The sequence below is a fragment of the Tachypleus tridentatus genome, chromosome 13, assembly GCF_004210375.1.
Source record: "Tachypleus tridentatus isolate NWPU-2018 chromosome 13, ASM421037v1, whole genome shotgun sequence".
In the NCBI taxonomy this organism is placed as follows: Eukaryota; Metazoa; Arthropoda; class Merostomata; order Xiphosura; family Limulidae; genus Tachypleus; species Tachypleus tridentatus.
Genome location: NC_134837.1, coordinates 108,197,593 through 108,217,401, shown reverse-complemented (window position 1 = coordinate 108,217,401; position 19,809 = coordinate 108,197,593). Strand labels below are relative to the sequence as shown.

Below are 19,809 nucleotides of genomic sequence, written 5' to 3'. Positions count from 1 at the left end.
CCATTTCAGTGAATCCAAATGTGTGAACTTATAAGAAGCATAAAAATGAACATTGGTTGGGTAATTACTTTAACTAGCTGGGGTACCTGTATCCTGGACAAAAGTTATGTAAATTTGTGATAAAATGAAAGGTTAGGACATAAAAAGTTGTTTCCGTTACATATAATTTAAAGAAAACACAAAATGTGAAACTGTAAATTTGCATTATCTCCTCATGGACCCAACAAATCTTCATGCCAAATTTTGTGAAGCTCCATCAACAGGGTGAAGCAGTGGTTTAAAAAAAAAAAAAAAAATTTTGGAAAATTGAGGGTTGCACATCACATAATGAAGTTCTTACAGTAGCATATAAGCAAGAGTTCCATTATAGTATGATATTATTTAAGTTTTAGACTGAATTATGTTTTAACACTATGCTTTTAGTTTCAATAATTAGATTCCTGCTGTTATCTTGTACTGAAACTGAACTGCCTAATCGTGTGGAAAACTGCCTGAGCTAACTGATAATACTGAAATTCATGTAACATTTAATCTAAAGATTTAACAAACATATTTAAGCAAATTTCATGTTTGCTTTATAGCTGTTACAACAGTCTACTAAAGTCACTTATGAGTGATGTCTAAAATGTTTGCTATTTGATAAAATGTTTAATAAATGTTACCACTGTTAGATATTAAAGGTTACATGGGAATTCTAATAATAATTTTAAAATTGCAGTTGCTGTTATTATTCACAGTATTTAGTTAACAGCAATGAATTGAAACAGTTTATTGTTGGTTGCTGTTGTATTAATAAGAACAATTTATTTTATCTTAGAAAAAAATATTTAAACTATAATAGTAGTTTTTTTACTAACACTTTCATTTTTGTATAACGTCTGAATGTTTGATGTTATTCACAGTAAAACTTAGGAAATCAAAGTAAGACATTTCTGCAACTAATTTTTGTGTTTTATGTTTTTTTAATTGTGCTTGTATTTTCAGTTTCATGATCAGTTTGATGCATATTTCAAAAACGTTTGGTTAGTGGGAGGAAAGAATGTTGAATCTTAAAAACTTAAACACTGATTCTTTTCGGATTTGCTCATTATACGCTTGTACGTTTGATTATTGAACTATGAAATCCTTATGAGGACAGCTATGGAATGGCAAAAACATTTATTAAGTGAAGCTAATATATAAGTAGTATTGTCTTAAATATAGGTAGCTGTACACTTGTCAAATTCATCAAATCTATTAATCATAAGCTGGAAGGGTGTTAAATGTGAATCGTGTAGTATTCTGCAGTTAGGAAAAATATTTTAGTGATGTATATTTGAATAGGCAGTTTATTTTTACTTCAGTGAGCATATTCTATTGTGTGATATGTTAGACACAACTGGAAGAAGAAGTTCGGCACTTGAAGTCCAAAATCCAAAGTCTTCAGACAGATCTGGACAATAGTGAGGCAGTTCAGAGGGATTTTGTGAAACTTTCTCAGTCATTACAGGTCAGTAAATTTTCAAACTTTTTCAGCCACTAAAATATGGCAAAACTTTAGGTTTGCTTCATCACTTCAGTTTAGTTAAGTTTCAAATTAATTTAGTCACTGCAGGCAGGACTGGATGAAGGGTGTCTTTGACCACTAATGTGTTTTTCAGATGTGTTATTTCTATGGTTAGCCAGCATGATTGACACTTTGTATGCCTAGGCATGAGCATAAAACTCAGCAGAAGGAAAGAGTGGCTTATAATACAGATTATGCTAAAATTTAAAAAAAAAAAAAAAAAAAAAAAGAGTGGTAGAATGGATAAGATAAACCTATTTGTTTTTCATCTTCCTGAAGAAGTCTTTTTCTGATGAACACTTACCTAATTTTTCAATGTCTTGACAATGGCGAGATATAATAGCACAGATTAAAAGTGGATTCAACAAGACATAGTTCATAAAACTCATTTATTTTAATAGGTTTGTTGCTACAGTTTCTTAGAACCTAAATCTGTGTAAATAGTTCAGGACTGATATTTCTTTCACATGCACAAAAACATTTGACTGCTGCAGCCAATGAAGCATTGTTGCTGTTAAGTACAAAGCTACACATCAGGCCATCTGTGATATGCTTGTCACAGGTGTTGAAACCCAATTATTTGAGCCTCCTTCACCAGTGAAAAAGAAATAAAATATCACATAACTTAGTGATTCAAGAAGAGTACTGTGCAGCCCATTGTGTAGCTTTATGATTGTTGGCAATTCATTGGTTGAAGTAGTCAAATGTTTGCTGTTTGAAAGAATCTCCAAAAATGTTACTGTTGTTAGATATTTAAAGATAGGTGGAAATTTGAAGGATAGTTTTAAAATTGCAATAATTTTTGTGACTTACAAAAACTGAAAAGTAACCAACATTGGAACACTGTTGTACTAAACAGAACAAATGACTCTTGCCCTTAAAAATTTTTAAGTTACTTTTTCATTTTTCATATAAGAAACCAAATAATATTATTGTAGCTTGAACTTATTATTTCAAATTTCTTTAGAAACAGAATTATTGCTCAATATTGATTTAAAATGGTTACAGATTTTCCCAGGCATTTCAGGTTTGTAAAATCTCAAATATCTTAGTCACTACAGCTAGGTTCAGATTCTCTCAGTTTATTTCCAATTAATAGAGTTCCAGTCTTTATGGATTAGTAGAATTCAGATTTTCTTGTTATATGCACAGCTTAATGTGGATTTCTGTACATGGAAACGATAGACCTCCGAGAGGAAATTTCTGCTGTTAGAGTTTACATTTTCTGATGAAAATAGTATTTAACATTATATATTAAGTTTCTTGTTATACCACAGCACAAAAACATAAAATTGTCTGTATGGCAGAAAATTCACATAAATGCTTTACATAATACTGATTGGATTCTTCAACAAATTGCTGCAGACTTGAAATGCTCCTCAGACACTGTTAAGTACACCCTAGATTGTGAAACTGAGACAAATAAATTTGTAAATAGGGAAGAAAGAAGCAGAACACCTAAAGTCAATGATAAAAGGAAGACTGCCACTGATTTTAAACACAAGACAAAGTACCATGTACCAAATGACAGAAGTGCCCTAATCTACAGTATCAAAAAGACATGAAAGGAATTTGGTTTTGTAGCAGTTAAAGAACCTTTGCTTCAATTTCCAAATATTGTTGAGAGACTGAAATTTGCTAAAATTACAAAAATTGGACTGTTGATGATTGTAAAAGAGTGTTATGGGTTGGTGAGTCTCACATTTGAAATATTTGGTTCAAAGCGTAGGTTGTACTTCCAGCAGAAGAAAGATGACAGATGCTTACCTCAGTGCATAGCATCTACCATGACACTTGAGGGAAAACGCTGATGTGACAGAAGATATTTGCACAATAGATGGAATATTGGACCAGTGCAAGTACCATCAGATACTGATCTATCATAGTGTACCAATGGCCTCCATGTTATTGGTAATGACCCAAAACACTATCTAACCTATGAAGAAGTTACTTAACTAGTAAAGAAGTTGCTTGAGTTATCAAATTCTTTGGATGGTGTGTCACATCATGGGTGCTTTCCATCTCTTGATTGATTGACTTTCCCATCCTGATATCATTTAACCTAAGTGTGATCCCAGCATCCTGCCTTTTTTCAATGGCTCTGTTTGCATCTGGGTATGCTCTTCATTAATGCTTTTGCCATTGCCCTCAATCCAAATTATTTTCATTTTACTTTTACTTTTCAGTTGCTCTCCTTAATCCATGCTATTCCATGCATAGTCATTCTGGTACTGCCAGTTCCTCTACCTGCAGATGGTTCCTCTGCTTCAATCCTGACCTTCTGCATTAACCTAGTCACTGGTGCTCCATCTTTCCACCTAGATTTTGTCAGATCCTCTGCCAAATTGTACAGTTTCTCACACAAAGTGTCTTCAAATTTAGTTTGCCCTGTTCACCCTTCTTTGGCCATCCATCTACAATAGTGGAACATTTGTCACTCCTGGGCATTGATTTAGGAGATCTTGCCCAAAGGTTGCCTGTATCTCCATTTCCAGGTATCTTATGTGGCTCTTTGAGGGGGGATTTCAGTCTTCTCAATTTCAGATGTTGGGGGCATTACCCCATACTCTCCATTTTCTGATTTCTTCATTGTCCTTGCTTCACCTGATCTTTCCATATTGATCTTTTCCTTCTGGCTCAGTTGGACTCCTCTGTGTTGTTTGTGCTCCCCATTTTTATATTGCTCACTTTGCTTTATTCCAGGGTTTCACATTCACATCTGTTTTCTCCCTTTGCAACCTTCTTCTTCCCACAATCTTTTCCCATTTAACCTAACCACTTGAGCTTGACGTTTAATACCAGTGGCTTATTCATCTTCATCTCCTTTCTGACATGTTCTCTTTCTCATTTTTTCATGTCAACTACATCACCTTCCCTTCTCCCTTGCCTCCTATTTTTGTCTTTCGCTAGAGGAGATCCTATTACAGGGTATGAGGATGACTTTGCACACATTCATCTCTCATTGTCTACACTACATCACTGTTTCTGCTTCCACCTGTGGCTTTTCTCCCAACTGTGATGTGAGGTAAGCCTTTATTAATATTTTCTTTTATGTCAGAGGCTCCTGCATCAGCTTTATTTTTGATCCCATTCTGTGGCAAATGGTGCCTGATCACATGTTCTGTCTGTACTCTGAATGGATTCATTTTGGACAGCCATAACCATTCATAGACATTCTACAATTGAATCTGCACTGTATGCCATTTTGATTCCTATATTTCCAAGACTACGTACACTCACTTTTGAGATGGGGTGTTTCACAAGATTACATGCATGTAAATTCCTTGTGACATTTGTGTCATAATATGCCTATTCCATACTGCACTACACATGGATGGCATGGGTAAAGCAGAAAGGGTTGCTGGTCATTCCTGACATGCCTTGATTGAATAAATCAGTGTGGTCTGCTTTTAAAACTAGGGTTTCATAATCACACATTGCACTGTCTTGGTTGTTGCAGTTCCTCTAGACTTTCTAACACACTTTTACCTCTTCTCTTCCAGTGGGGTGTAGGAGTACTCTATGATCAACCACTCCAGCAGCTGGGAACTGATAAACTTACCAGTTCCCAGCTGCTGGAATAGTTGATCACAGACAGAGGCAAGCTACTGGATGGATTCCATGAAGATAACCATAATCATTCAATTCAGAGGAAGAGGGTGGTGTTCTGCTAGTATAGAAGGTGTTAGAATTTTCAGATGTGTAATTTTCCCAGAGTTTGAAATGGCCAACCATAGTTCACCCATCTGACTGAGTGCCCTCCTCTTACCCTCACATGGACATAGGTACTCAGTGAATGAGATTTTAGATCTTGAGTTAAGCAATCATGTAAGTACTCACTTAGGTTTCAATTTGTCTATCTTCCCCTCTCAACTGCTCTTCTGTGTGATGGATTGCAGAAGGTCTTCATGATATATCTCTGTTTCTGTCATGGGTTTTCCCTTGTTACAAGTTTGTTGATGACCAGGATCATTTTGAGCTTGTTCATGGTCACCCTGTGTGTTCCTGGAGTCTTCTGATATGTTTTCTCTCTACTCTAAGATTTGCAGTGAAGATGGTACAGGTCTTTATTTTACCCTTGCAATAATTTTAGTAACCAACAAGTGAGGTTTTGGATGTAGTTGATTTGTCAAGTTAGGTCTGTTGCACCCTAGTCATTCTACAACTTAGGACACATCGTCTCTTACCTGCCTTCCTTCATGGGATTGAGTGATTCTACTTCTTTTATAGATCTTTGTGGCATCATCCTCACCCACGTGGAAGTGCTTCTTCTTCTTTCTTTCTTTCTTTTTTGTTCCACTATGTATGGTCCTCCTGACCTTATCACTTTTCATGATGAAGTAATACCTGGATGTCCTTTGGATGCTTGTGCTTCCATGGTACTGGTTCCTCCTCCAATTCATTGTGGGATGTAAACTAATCTTGTGAATGGAGGGAAAGTCCCATTTCTGAAGTTATAATTTTCTTAAATGAAAATGTATTTTTTATAATTATTTCACCTTTCTCACACTTCCCAGTCTTTCTCCCCACCATCTTTTGGTGCTCACATCTTCTGCCAAATTTTGAAGTGATAATTTGGTGATGATACTTAGAGGGAGTCACAAGCATCACATGATTTTAGTATGCTCACCTGTTGGTGGAGAAGTGATGCATAGTAATTTACATGAAAGATGTGCTGGAACTTTGAGTTCCAACAGAGAAAGGGTTGAAGGCTTGTGGCATGAATTTAAAAAACGTTTGAAAATAGAGGGCAACACAAGACAAGAAAAGCTAATCTTGTGAGGGAATAGGGAAATATCTGAAATACATTTTCATTTATTAAACTTATAACACTTTGTCTCCCAACTACTACTACATTTTAATGTTTCAAGCTTTCCAGAAATATTTTAAAACCTATTTTATTAACTAAAGAATGAAGTTTTTTTTAATTTCACAAAGATAAAATAAAGATAATTTCCTAATTCTTTTTTGTAACTAAAAGAATACATATAAGAATTCTGTTTCTCAACTAGTACAGGTTGTCAGTTGTTTTCAGCTCTTCAAAGATATTTTTAAACTTTGTTTTTCATTAAAGAATGAAGGATGGGATTTTGTAAAACTGTTTGCATTTCTTAAGAATATTAATGGAGATTTTATTAACGATTTCATGGTCATTACTAAAGGATATTGATGTTTCAGTCTTTTGAAACAGATTTATAAAACTTTTCCAGAAACTTTAGGCATGATAAAGACTTGTTTTTAAGAAGAAAAGAAGTTTGTTTTCTGTTAGTGTCAATAATTTTAAAGATAAGTAAAGGAATATAAACTGAAAACTTTATAAATAAAGTTAGAGGTATGCAATTTATGATTTTAACTTTATATTTTCTTAGATGGAATTAGAGAAAATTAGACAGTCTGACAATGAAGTCAGATGGCAGCATGAAGATGATGTTTCTTTTTGTAATTTATGTAAAAAAGTTTTTCATTATCGCAAAGAAAAGGTGAGTGTTCCAGTGGTGTTTGTATATATATATATACTATTAGTTATTTAAATTTTGCTTTTATTCCTTGGAAGGTGGTTGTTTATTTATTATTGTGAATATTTCCTGAGTTGTTTTCTGAAGAGAAGCAATTTCTCTGTTCACTTAATGAAGTTGTGTACAGCATGGGAGAAATCACTTTTTTAGTTCACAAATAAAGAGGAAGTATTTTATCTGGTTAAACTATTATGAGTTCCACTGTGAGTTAATTAGCTTCATCCTTCCCAGGAGCTCAGCATTAAACTTGAGGGTTATAATACTAAAATTCTATTCCTCAGTTCCCTACTCCCCCTAGAGTACTCGGGTAGCTTATATCAGAATATGCACTAAAAACAAAAATCAACAACTCACAAAAAAAAAGTTTCATTTTTTGTATTTTTAACTAAAATATATTTTAGTATTTATGTGAAGTATTTGAGTTATTTGTATTATGATAGTATGTAATATATGTATGAATGTAGGCTGTGTGATTTTGTTTTTCCTGTTGAGTTGAATGTGTGTGGCAGAGAAACAAAATACTGATAGAAAGTCATAATTTGTATTCAATAGGAACTCTTTCTTTAATGTGTCAAGTGGTTTCTGTAATCTTTCTATATATATATATATATACTTGTGTATCTGCTACAACATAACATTGTATAATGTGGACTTTGAGAAACACAACTTATTTTGTAGCACCAGAATTGCTATAATAAGCTTCATGATTGAAGTTACGTAGATTTTAAATACAAAAAAAAGTACAAGTGTGATAAAAATGTAAAATAAATGTACATTTACCCTGCCAAACAATCTGCCAACTCTGTGAGTAGGATTATTTATGTAAGTGAAACCAGAAAAAGCATTGATACAAGAGCTTCAGAACATAAAAAATGTTATAAAATATGGAAATAAAACCAATGCTGTTTTTTTTTCATATGAGAGAGAGACTAACCATCAAAAAGATTGGAAAACAACAGTAATTTCATACAAATAAAACAGATAACTATCTAAACAGAAGAATTGTCAAAAGTTACTTAACCAAAAGCCTACCCAACTTGAACATCACCCAAGGTCATTTCAAGCTAAACAAATTCGTGATCTCCTGTGTCCTTAAAAGAATTCCAAGAACATCAGTTACGTAAGTGTTTGCTGACCAGTCTTTTTCTCCTGGAAAATAATGGGAGACTGAAGAGGACCCACAAATATATCAAAACTAGATTATCTGATTGCATACTTGTGATTAACTGTCCTATTTCTTGTGTTATTTTTACTAATTTCTACACTCGAGAGTTTTGCTCATTTTTCACCGTTCTGTTTACTGTTACCTCGTGATAAGCATACACTTTCTCCAAACATTATTATCAGTTACAATTTTGTTTTAGTTACAATGGACTTAAAAAGGAAATATGTAGCTACTGCAAGTGCTGTGAAAAAGTAGAAGAAAGCAGTTACCACTGATGTGAAAATGGAAGTTTAGAAGAAATTTGGTTCAGACAAAATGGTGATGAACACTGTTTGTGCTATGAACTTATATGAATCAACAGTGCATACCATTAAGCAGAGTGAAACGAAAATAAGAGAGTGTGCTTGAAGTATTTGCCCTATCAGTGCAAAGAAAATTATAAGGACTCCTTGATACACTGCTGGAGAAAATGGAAAGACTTTTGAATTTGTTGTTTGGTGGCCGAAGGTGGAAGGGTATTAAAATAAGCCAGGTAATTACTCAAACAGATGTACTATCATTGTATGCAGACTGTAAAAATAAATACATATGGATCTTCTTAAATCCCTGCTTTTAAGGTAGCTGAAGGCTCGTTTGAAAATTTTAAGTAAAGACATGATTTAAAAAGTGTTCATTCACAAAGAAAAGCTGCCAGTGCTGATAGGGAGGCAGCTTCAAATTATGCAAAATTATATGAAGAAATAATAGCAGAATGCCAATATTCATCCAAACATGTTTTAATTTGGAAGCAGATGCTGTTAAAGTCTTTCATCACAGAAGAAGAAAAATTATTTCTGGAGTTTAAACTCCTTAAGGATCAACTAACTCTGTTATTATGAAACAGTGCTAATGATGATGTGAAGCTGAAGCCTTTGTTCCCATACCAATCTGAAAATCCTAGGACCTTAAAAGCCATTGCAAAAAGAGCATTACCTGTTGTATGGCAAAGTAATACAAAGGCTTGGGTAACAAGAGATGTATTTTCAGATTGGTTTATTGCCATTTTTTATGGCATTTATTGAAAAATATGATCAAAAAAGTAATCTTGATAACAAAGCCCTACTTGTGTTGAACTACACCCCTGGCAACCCAGTTAACCTAAACAGACTTCACCCACCATATTAAAGTCATATTTTTGTTGCCAAATACAGCATCCATTTTATAACCTAAGGACCAGGACATATCTATTTTTAAAAATACTACCAAAGAAAAATAATGGAACAATTAGTGCATGCCACTGAAGGATGAGTAGTAAACATTTAGAGATATTGGAAAGAATTCAATATAAAAAACGTGATAGAAAATATTGCTTTGTCAAGGTCAGATGTCACACAATTGACCATGAATGAGATACAGAAAAAACTTTAGCCTACATCCATCACTGATTTAAAAAATCTTTAAAAATACATTGCCACATTTAACAATGGAGATTGTTGGGCTTGCTCAAGATGCTAACTCCAAAGAGGTAAAGGAGCAGACATAGAGAAATTGCTCATTTGCAAGAAATCACTAACAATGAATTAATGCAAATTAATGGAGGTTGGGCAGCAGGCAAATCCAATAGCAGTCCTAATGAAGGTGATGACTTTAAAAGAATTATCAAACTGTTTTCTGCTTACTGATAATGTTAATAAAGTGATTTCAGACATGGACCCCAACGTGGAAAGGAGCAGCTCATTCAACAGAAAGTTGGAGGAATTATTAATCTACTACAAAGGAAGTTATCAAGAAATAAGGAGGAATGTGAAGCAAGCAACATTGGACTCATTCTTTAAAAAGTAACAAAAGTTGGCAAAAGCTGTTAGGTTTTAAAAAAATGTTAAACATTTTTGTATTTATATATTTTCAAGTTAAATGTCCTGCTTTTAATATTTGTGTCTTTACATTAATATGTATTGATTTATGTTGTAAAAGTGGTTTATACCTTTAATGAAACTGACTTTAAGGGAAAAATAATTTTGCAGGAATGCATTCTTGACTTTTAACATTATTCCTGTAGGAAAACCCGTGTATTATAAAACAGTATTTTTTAGGACCTCATTCCACTTGTTATAACAGATATACTCTTGTAGTGTTTTCGTGTAAAAATGCACATATAATGAGTGAACTGTCTTAAGTTGTACATATATTTCAGGACAACTAGTATGGGTATTAACACTTTTACTAATAAAGCAGAGAACAATGTCTTCACCTTCTCAGGTCATCTTCAAATTAACAAAGAGAGAATTTGCAACTGACTGTTGTCAGGCGTATGTCTTGGGGACAAGAGTGTAAACAGGTATAGGATTGTAGGGGGTGTTGCAAGTGGATGTTAGGTTATTAATTAGTACAGGTATAAAGGTTTCCTTTATGTTGGTTTAATTTTGGTTTTAGTTGTTTTATAAATAGGGCTTCTTTGATTTTGTCTTTGTTTATATTTGTTTCCCTACTTAATATATGGGTGTTTTCTATGGTTTTGTTGTGTGTTTTGATTTGCAGTGTTCAAAAATGTGTGAAGGTGTGTTTTTACATTTTTTGAATCTGGTTTCCATTTTTTCTGCTTGTTTCTCCAATATAGAAGTTGAAGTTGTTGCATTGTATTTTATAAATAATGTTGGTGTTATGTTTGTCAGTGTAGTTTTTACATAGTATGGACTTTAGTTTTGTACCTGGTTTTTGAATAAATTTGGTGTTTACTGGAATGTTGTGTTTTGTTATAAGTTTTTTCCAAATGGTGGTTATTCTTTCGCTGATATTGGGAATATATAGTATGCAGCAGTGCAAGGTTTTGTAGTTTGTTGTATCTTGGGATTTATTATCGTTTGTTTGTTGTTCATTGTGTTGTTGATCTAGGTGTTTGTGTATAATTTTTTTCAATGGTTTTTGGAGGAAATTTGTTGATGAAGTGTTATTTTATTTATTTCATCATTCATTTTATTGGGTGAACATTGTTTTGTGGCTATGTTTATTTGGTTTCTTAATATGTTGAGTTTTTGTTTTGTTTCATGTGCCAAGTCCCAGGGAATGTATAATCCAGTGTGGGTGATTTTACTGTGGATTTCTGTATTGAATTGTGTATTGGTTCTTGTGATCTTGAGATTTGAGGAATACAATTTGTTGAGTTTTTTTTCTATTCACAGGTGAACTTAATGTTGGGGTGTTTAGAGTTAACATGGTTGAAAAAACTGTGTGTTCTTAAAATGTGAATCCAGCAATTGTATCATCAACATACCTGTACCAGTATAGTGGTGGGTGGAAGGCTGAATTAGTTACTTGAGATTCTATCTTTGTCATAAAAATGTTGGCTAGAACTGGTAATATGGGATTCTTTGTACTTTGCAAGTAGTTTTGGTCATTGAATATAAAGATAGTTTTGATGGTAGTGAATTTTGTAAGGGTTGCTAATTGGTTGCTGGAGATGTATATCACTGAGCTGGGATCTTGGATATAAAGTTCTAAAGCTATCTTGCAGGCTTCAGCAGTTGGGACTTATATGGAGAGGGAGATTACATCAGAAGTGGTCATTAAGGCTTTATGATTTAGTTGATTAACAATAGATTTAAAGTTAAAAGAGTCTTTGAAAAAGGAGCTGGCTGATGTTACTTATTTAGAAAATGCCCATTTACTGAAGCTGTAGTTGAATGATTCATAGGTCAACATTACTGGGTTGTAGTGGACAGTTGGGTTTGTGAGATTTGGGGGTGGCATATAGTTGTGGTGTGCACAAGTCGGTCCCTCGTAGGTAAGAATAAAGGTTTTCTGAGATTGTGTTGTTTTTTCATTTGTAGTGGTATTTTGTTTAATTGGTTTTTGTGTATTTTTGTAGGATTTGTGCTTATTAGTTTAAATTTGTTTGTATCTGTTAAGATGTTCATTTTTTAATGTATTCATTTGTGTTCATTGTATAGCATTGCCTTTATCTGCTTTTAAAATTTTGATGTTGTTGTCTTGTCTTAGTTTGTTTATAGAATTAATACCTTTTCATGTAAGGTTGCTTTTTAGTTTTGTTTTCTATGTAATTATGTTGATGGTTTTGCATGAAAATTTTTTGAAAAAGTTATTTGAGGTGTTTCAGAGAAATAGATGTTTTCAGTTCTACCTGGAGAGATAGGTTGTTGGTTTTTGATGGAATTGTTGTCAAAGTTGTCTTCTTTCTGGTGGTTGTTTTCCATTATTTTGTTGGTATGTTTGTGTAGAATGGATCACCAGTCTTCTAACTAAGTTTTCCAGACAGGCTTTCATTTTGAGAGGTGGAATATTTCTAGGTGTTACTGCAAAGTTGAGCCCTTTGTTGAGTAGATGTATCTCTTCATTGTTTAATTGTCAGTCAGATCTGTTAATTACGAGGTTTGTTGATGGTTTGTCATGTTGGCGTCTTTTTTTTGTTGTTGTTATTGTGGCAGATCTTCTTTCCTTGTTGTTCTTACTGTTGATTTGATTGATGTTGCACTGTATGAATCCATAAATGTCTGGTTAAATGCAGCAGGCCAGTTGATGGTCTAGATTCTTGTTGTCATGAATGTCTTAAGTTATGTCCCTGTAACTTTCAGTATTAAACACATTTTGTGTATAGAGTATTAATAAAGTTGTCTTACTTCTTACATATTTTTCAGAAAGTTAAGGAACAAATTTCTCACTGAATAAAAAAGCTTTGTAGGGCAGGCAACTGAACATGGGGCCAAAAAAGGGGTCAAATAAGATTAGGATGGAAGTGGATATATCACTTGATCAGCTAATGTAAGGATTTTGTTCTCCATGTAAAACTGAGGCAGCTTAATCTATTATGTGATCATTGGCCAGATCAAGTGATATGTGCACTTCCATCCCTATCTTGTTTGTTTACCTTTTTTTCTAAGATGGCATACATGGATCACTAGGTTATAGAGTGTATTCTAAAGCTTTTTGAATTTTGCATAGAATAATAATAAGATAAGTAGTGAAATTTTGTGAAGACTCCTTTGCTCTGTCACTTATAGTAACTGCTAGAACTAGCTAGGCACTGGGCCTGTTGAATGAAAATAAGAAATCTTAGGGTTTGCTATTTGTCACTTTTCAATCTTGGAATCCTCTGGGTAGCTGAAAAATGGCATATACATTGGAGATAGAATGCCTAGATATGCTCCATATCTAGCTTCTGATGACTTGAAGAGAAGAAAATCCAAATGACTTTTGTATTGCTTTAATAAGGACATCCATGCCATTCTCACATAGAGAATGCTAGAGCACTTGTTGATATTGTAACAAGTCCTAGCTAAGAACAGTTGAAATGTTACTACCAAGATTTTTAATAAAACATATTTATTAAAACCTTTAAAAATAGAATGTACTCAGAATCTAAATATAATGTAGGTCTCATCTTTTTGAAAAACTGCTTCTAAAACTCAGAAAGGTTTAGCTAAATAAAATAAATTTAAACACAGAATACAACTTGAGTATAACTGAAGTTAGGAAAAGAAACTAGAAAGAAAAACCTGTCTTGAGAAATGTTCATAAAAAATTCACTTAGTATTACCTACAATTCTCTAATTGTAACTATAATCTAAGTGAGTAATTTACACATCTATTCTTCTAATCTTTTAAACATCTGGCTTCAGTTCTCTTTTATTTTCTACCAGACAACAAAAATTTACAATTCAACATGTTTTTAGTGTGTGCTATTGATAGAACATCTGGTAAACATCTTTACATATTGCAGCAACAAATTATTTACATACAGCTGTGTACTATTTTGATAAAAAATCTCAAAACCACCTGCTGTCAATTATTTTGTCACTCTGTAAAAAAAATTCATGCTAAAAGTAACTAACTAATGGAAGTGAGCTGGTATTTCTTGAAGGAACTTGATTAAACAATAGAGAGGAAAGTTACTTGAAATATAAAAATAATAGTAAATGAAAAATGAAGGTGTATCACCTCACACTATAAGTGATTGAATATATTATATGAATAATATTTTATTATTTGTAATTTATTAGACATTGTATTTGTGAAAGTGGGTTGTAAAGTTAAGGTTACATAGTGTAACAAAGTATTAGCATAATAGACATCAGATTAGAGACTATCCATTATCATTTAAAAATCTGTGTGTGTCCACTATTTAGAATTTTGATTTTGTCAAAAAAGTACACAGTAATTATGAAAAAGAAACAGAATTTTGTTAAACATTTAAAAGTGGTATCAAGCATGAATTTTCAGAATCACATACTGTATGATTGTACCGTAATTACTACATATAAACAACTGAATTATTGAACCTGGTTCTTCCTATTGTCCCACATCATGCATACTTATGCTGTTAATATTAGGCACATCATACTGTTATTATCAGTATGTGATATATATGTATCTTGAGAGAGAATATTAGCAACTTTTTCTACATAAATTTCTTAGTAAGATTCTCTAATTTGTTGTGTTTAACAAGTTATGTTTCTAAAAGATCTTGTTAAAAGTGTGTAACTTGAAATATTCTTTATATTGTTGTGATTTTGCAAACTTGTTTTTTAATAAATATATTATTTTACAAATGAGTATATTAGAATAGTTAGACTTTTCTTTTCTTTTAGAACCACTGTAACCACTGTGGAAAAATATTCTGTGTTGACTGCTCCTCTAAGATAGTGTACAGTGGCCCAAAGAAGCGACCATTTAAGGTGTGCTCTGTATGTCACACCTTGTTGGATCATAATACTGCCCCATATTTCAGTAATGAACCTCCCCACACTCCATATTGACAGCTTTTTCACTATTGTAGTCACGTCCTTCAGCATATTCCAGATTTACTCTTTCTTTATTTCAGTAATGAACCTCCCCACACTCCATATTGACAGCTTTTTCACTATTGTAGTCACGTCCTTCAGCATATTCCAGATTTACTCTTTCTTTATTTTAGTAATGACCATCATTTTTCAAATTCAATGTTTCTTCATTTTACTAAAGACACTGAAGAACCTTCTAATTAACAACTACTTTTTCATTTAGTAATGAAACTCAAAATGCTCCATAATACAAAATCTCACACACAGAAAAGACTAGTACCTTTTTCTGTGTTGTAATAATGACTATCAGTGTATTCTAGAGTAAATTTTCATTTATTTTACTACTGAGACTCAACATGCCCTAGGTTATTACACTGTGTTAGTCCTACAGTGATCTTCAACAAAGTGATCAAGGTACTTTGTTTTAATAATGAAGTAAAGTAAATGTGAAACAGAAAGTTAAGCACTTGTTTCATTAAAGAGTTTTAAATTATGCAGTACACTATTCAAGATGGGTTTCTGTTGGTGATTTCGTTTAGAATAATCCATGTAATTGTCAGAATCATATTTCTGTAAACACATTTTTGCATTTACATAAAAAAAATGGTTATTTGTTAAAATTAACTATTTTTAGAACTTTGTTCTTTGGTTTGGTGTTACCATGTAAGAAGCAATTACATTGTTAATTTGTTTAATACATTTAGACTTCTAAATTAGAGAAATACAAACTATTATTATATATATTTTAACTTTCAGAACATATTTCATCACTGAAAAAAAAATTTAAGTTGAGAATAAATCATAACAATTGTCATACTTTATTTTAAAGTGACAATAATAATAAAAGACATCAAAATGGGTGTATATTAGAATGAAAAACTTATAATGGTTTATTTCCAAGAATACATTCACTATTTTAATGCTGTTAAAATGCAAGTAAAGCTACTTTGAAGTTTATTGCTTATCAAATTATGAATTTAAAACTTATCAATATTGTTGAATGGATTTTTTCTTACTGTACAATGACTAACTAGTAGCAGGCATATATAAGAGTGTAAAGTAGTTGCTGAGCATAATGCTTCTTTCAGTAAGATAGAGTGGACCTAAGTTATAAACTGCAACATATACAGCAAGCTCAAACAGAAATTATATATGAAATTATTGTCTTACCTCTAATAAAAGTCTTAAACTTATCACCAAGTTTCTGTTTTCCATCTTTGTAAAGGTAGATTTATGTGTTATTACAGCTCTACTGAGTAATGAATTTTTTTCACTGAGCTGTAATAATATGTAACCTGGCTCTTAAAATAAGGAATAACATAAATATTGGTAATAAATGTAAGTTTTAGGCAGTGAAGTATGTAATTAGTTAATGACAAATCTTTTTCAATACATGCTATATAAAAAAAAAAAAACTATAATTTTCAAACATTTACACATAACATTTGTTTTTTATATCAAAATATATGTTAAGACACTATTCTTAAATATACAGAAGTGTTAACTGTGGTTTTTAATTTAACCAAAAGTAGACATTCAAAGATATTATCACTTATTCACAATAGACTTGCCACACAGAATCCCTAGGTGATACCTGATATATCATATTTAGGAACAAATTTCCACATTATCTCACAAAATTTCCTTTTTAGGCCAAATAATATTTTAATTTTATGTTATTTTTTAAGTAACTCAAACTGCTTTGTTGTTAGGTGCAAAAATTATGTATTTGTATGTAAAGGAAAAAGAATTTGAGCATACATATAGAGAATGCTTTGAAATTTTGATTGTATCTGATTTTTATTATAACATTTTGTTCCTTTACGAGTTGTATAGTGCTCGTGTAGCTTTCAAATATAGATATATATATATAGGGTAGGTTTTTAAAAAAGGATTAATGAAGGGTTCAGGAATTTTTATTTTTCCTATTTCAGAAATAAATTTATGAATATACCAGAAAATTATATTTTTGCCCTAGCTATTGCATAAACAAAGTGATCATGATTACATGTACTTGCTTTTAATTAAACATGATACCTGGTGGAGGAACACTTGAATAAAACATTCAGAGATTAAAAATAATTTGAATCTCTGTAAACTCATAAAATCAGGCCATCATATTAGTATATTATTTGTATGATATTCAAGCATGAAGAATTTTGTGATGATATAAAGATATGACGTTTACAGCAAGGAGAGTTTTAATTATGTTGTTTTCTACGTTATTGGCTGATAACAATGTATTATGGTGTAAGTTTTTTTTATTATGGACATTCTTTTATGTATGAATTCAGAGAATGCCCTTCTTTTTTTCCCCCCCTAAAATATTACACATTTCAAATATTTTATTAAGATTTATGAAAATATAAAACTAAATGAAATAGTAGAGAACTGATGATACAGAAATAAGCTCATATAAGTGTATATTTGTACAAGGAAGAGTTTAGTTCATAAAAGAACAATACAAGAAACATACCATTGAATAAAATGTCAGATCTTATCTAACAAAATGATTGTATCTAGAGTAATTTATATGTGATTTTTCAAAAAATGATAACGTTCCTAGAAATGTGACTAAAATTTCTGCTTAATCTCTATTTTGGTGTTTATGGTCATTTAGTATTGACTGTAAATACAACTGCATTGATCAAGCATTGGATAAAGTTTATATTAGAGGAAATTTTGGAAAATATAGACATATTGCTGATATGTCTTATGTCCCAAAAGTCTTAGGACAGACTATGTTTAAAATGTAGAAATTTTAGTAGTATTGCATTTCAAGGAATGTTATGTAAGGTCTTTGAATAGCAGTAATATAATTATCTGAAAATTGTTTTTAATGTATGACTTACTAACAGCAGAGTGTTAACAGTATCTGAACATTTGTGTTATTTTTTTATTTAAACCAAACATATGCTGTTTACAGACTTGTTACTTCTGTAGTGTGATTTCTTTATTGTAATAATTTAAAACTGATCTAGTTATTTAAAATTTTTGAAAGCAGGTTTTGTGATATTATTGTATATAAACACATATTGTTGTAAGCGGGTTCTTTATATTCAAGAACATTGTGGCCTCCTTGATGGAAAAGTATTTTAGCAAGCAAGATTTACTGTTATTATAAACTGTAAAGCAGTATATTGAATGAATATTATTGTATAATAGTGTTGAAATACAAATCCATGTTAGATGTCTTCCCTTTACTCTTTTTCTCAGTATTTTAATAAGTTTTGCACATTTCTTGTGTGTTTAAAACTATTATTGTTCAGTGAGAAACAGGCATGTGGGTAAGTATTAAAAAGATTCATACATTCCATTTGCAGTACCACTAGAACTACTGTTTCCTTAGGTGTGTATATTTCTACATTCCATCTTTTGTGGAACATTGTAAACCTAAATGTTATTTTGATTAATTGCATTCTGCGCACATCCTAGTGGAAGTAGAAAAAGTTGTTTCCCTGTCAGTGTTAGTTCTTGTTCAGTTGAAGGTGAAACAGTATTCTGTTAGAAGGCTAGATTTTGTTCTGTAATGTTTCACTTTAAGCACAAAGAACTGTAGAGAGAGAGAAATATTTCTATGGGAAGGTAATGATTGGTTTTGGTCCTGAGAATAGTTTAAAAATGAGAAACAGTTGTCTTACAGTGGTAGTTTTTATTCATTATTGTAAATATTGGTACAAAATATGATTGAAGAGAGCAGGTTCATGCCTAATTGCTTTGTATATATGTTCTTGGTACTTATAACTGATTAATGCAAGAAAGAAAACTGTTTCAGTTAGAATGATAAGATTTATATGCATTTGTTTGACATCTAGGAGAATCAACGTTTTCTTTGGGAATGATGTTGCTTTTTTTTATAAAGAAATATTGACAGTTGGTAATAATTAACAGTTTGTTGTTTTCATATGTATCAGAGTTGAAAAAGGATGTTTGAACTTTTGTTGTAGGGCCCTCTAAGAATTGATTTTGATTACAATATCTGCTGTACTTCAACATTTACAGTTGTATTAAAGTTTTGGAATAGTGGACTTCAAATTAATAAAAAACTGCCATTAATTTCTGATTTCAAGGTTCAATTTTTATTGTCAGTTTGCTTGAATATTAAACTTAAGTTATAATAGGAACAGGTAGTTCATCTGCAATTTGTTTATACAGCTTCCACTAATATCGAAGGCTACAATTTGTATTTGCCAAAATATCCAATCTGAATAGTAATGTTAGAAATGGTATATTCTAGGTAGAAAAAAGAATATTCCAGAATGAAATTATTGTTTTACAACTGTTTTGTGAAGTGATTTTTGGTTTGAAAACAGTTGTTTCACAATTAATTAAGAAAAATTAAATAAACATGTGGAATGTAAATTTGGTTACTTGTTGGCTTTGTGTATAAATACATTGAAATGTGATTGATTGTTGGTCAATCTAGCACAGTCATGTCTTCAGTGGTGTTGTTATAGTTTGTAAGAACTATAAGTTTTCAGTAACACAAAGCAATGCATTTTGGAAAAATAAAGCATTTGTTCAAATGCATTTTGATTTACATCTTTTAATTTACTTATAGTTTGACTTTTTATGAACTGAACTGAACAAGTCAATAACTCTTATAAACTTAAGAATATACTCTGTATCCTATGTATGTAATAACTAGTACAGCTACAAAGTTCTTAATGTTCTTAAGACAACCATGTGGTTTGAGCTGGTAAAAGTTTAATTACAAGTATTAGCTTAAGAGTTGACCTTTTTAGGTCAGGATGTTATAGTACCCTCTTGGTGAGTAAGAGGTATCAGACTGTGCTAAAGTTACATTAC

At 31.8% G+C, this 19,809-nt stretch overlaps 1 pseudogene across 1 annotated transcript in view; it reads left to right on the top strand.

The window, feature by feature from the left end:
• The window catches only part of LOC143236239 (rab GTPase-binding effector protein 1-like), a 78,021-nt pseudogene extending 58,965 nt beyond the window's left edge, over window positions 1-19,056 (top strand). Inside the window, exons 17-19 of the transcript XR_013019515.1 lie at window positions 1,373-1,489; window positions 6,916-7,026; window positions 14,809-19,056. The product of XR_013019515.1 is annotated as a rab GTPase-binding effector protein 1-like (transcript). The remainder of the gene's footprint in view (window positions 1-1,372; window positions 1,490-6,915; window positions 7,027-14,808) is intronic.
• Window positions 19,057-19,809: the final 753 nt, after the last annotated feature.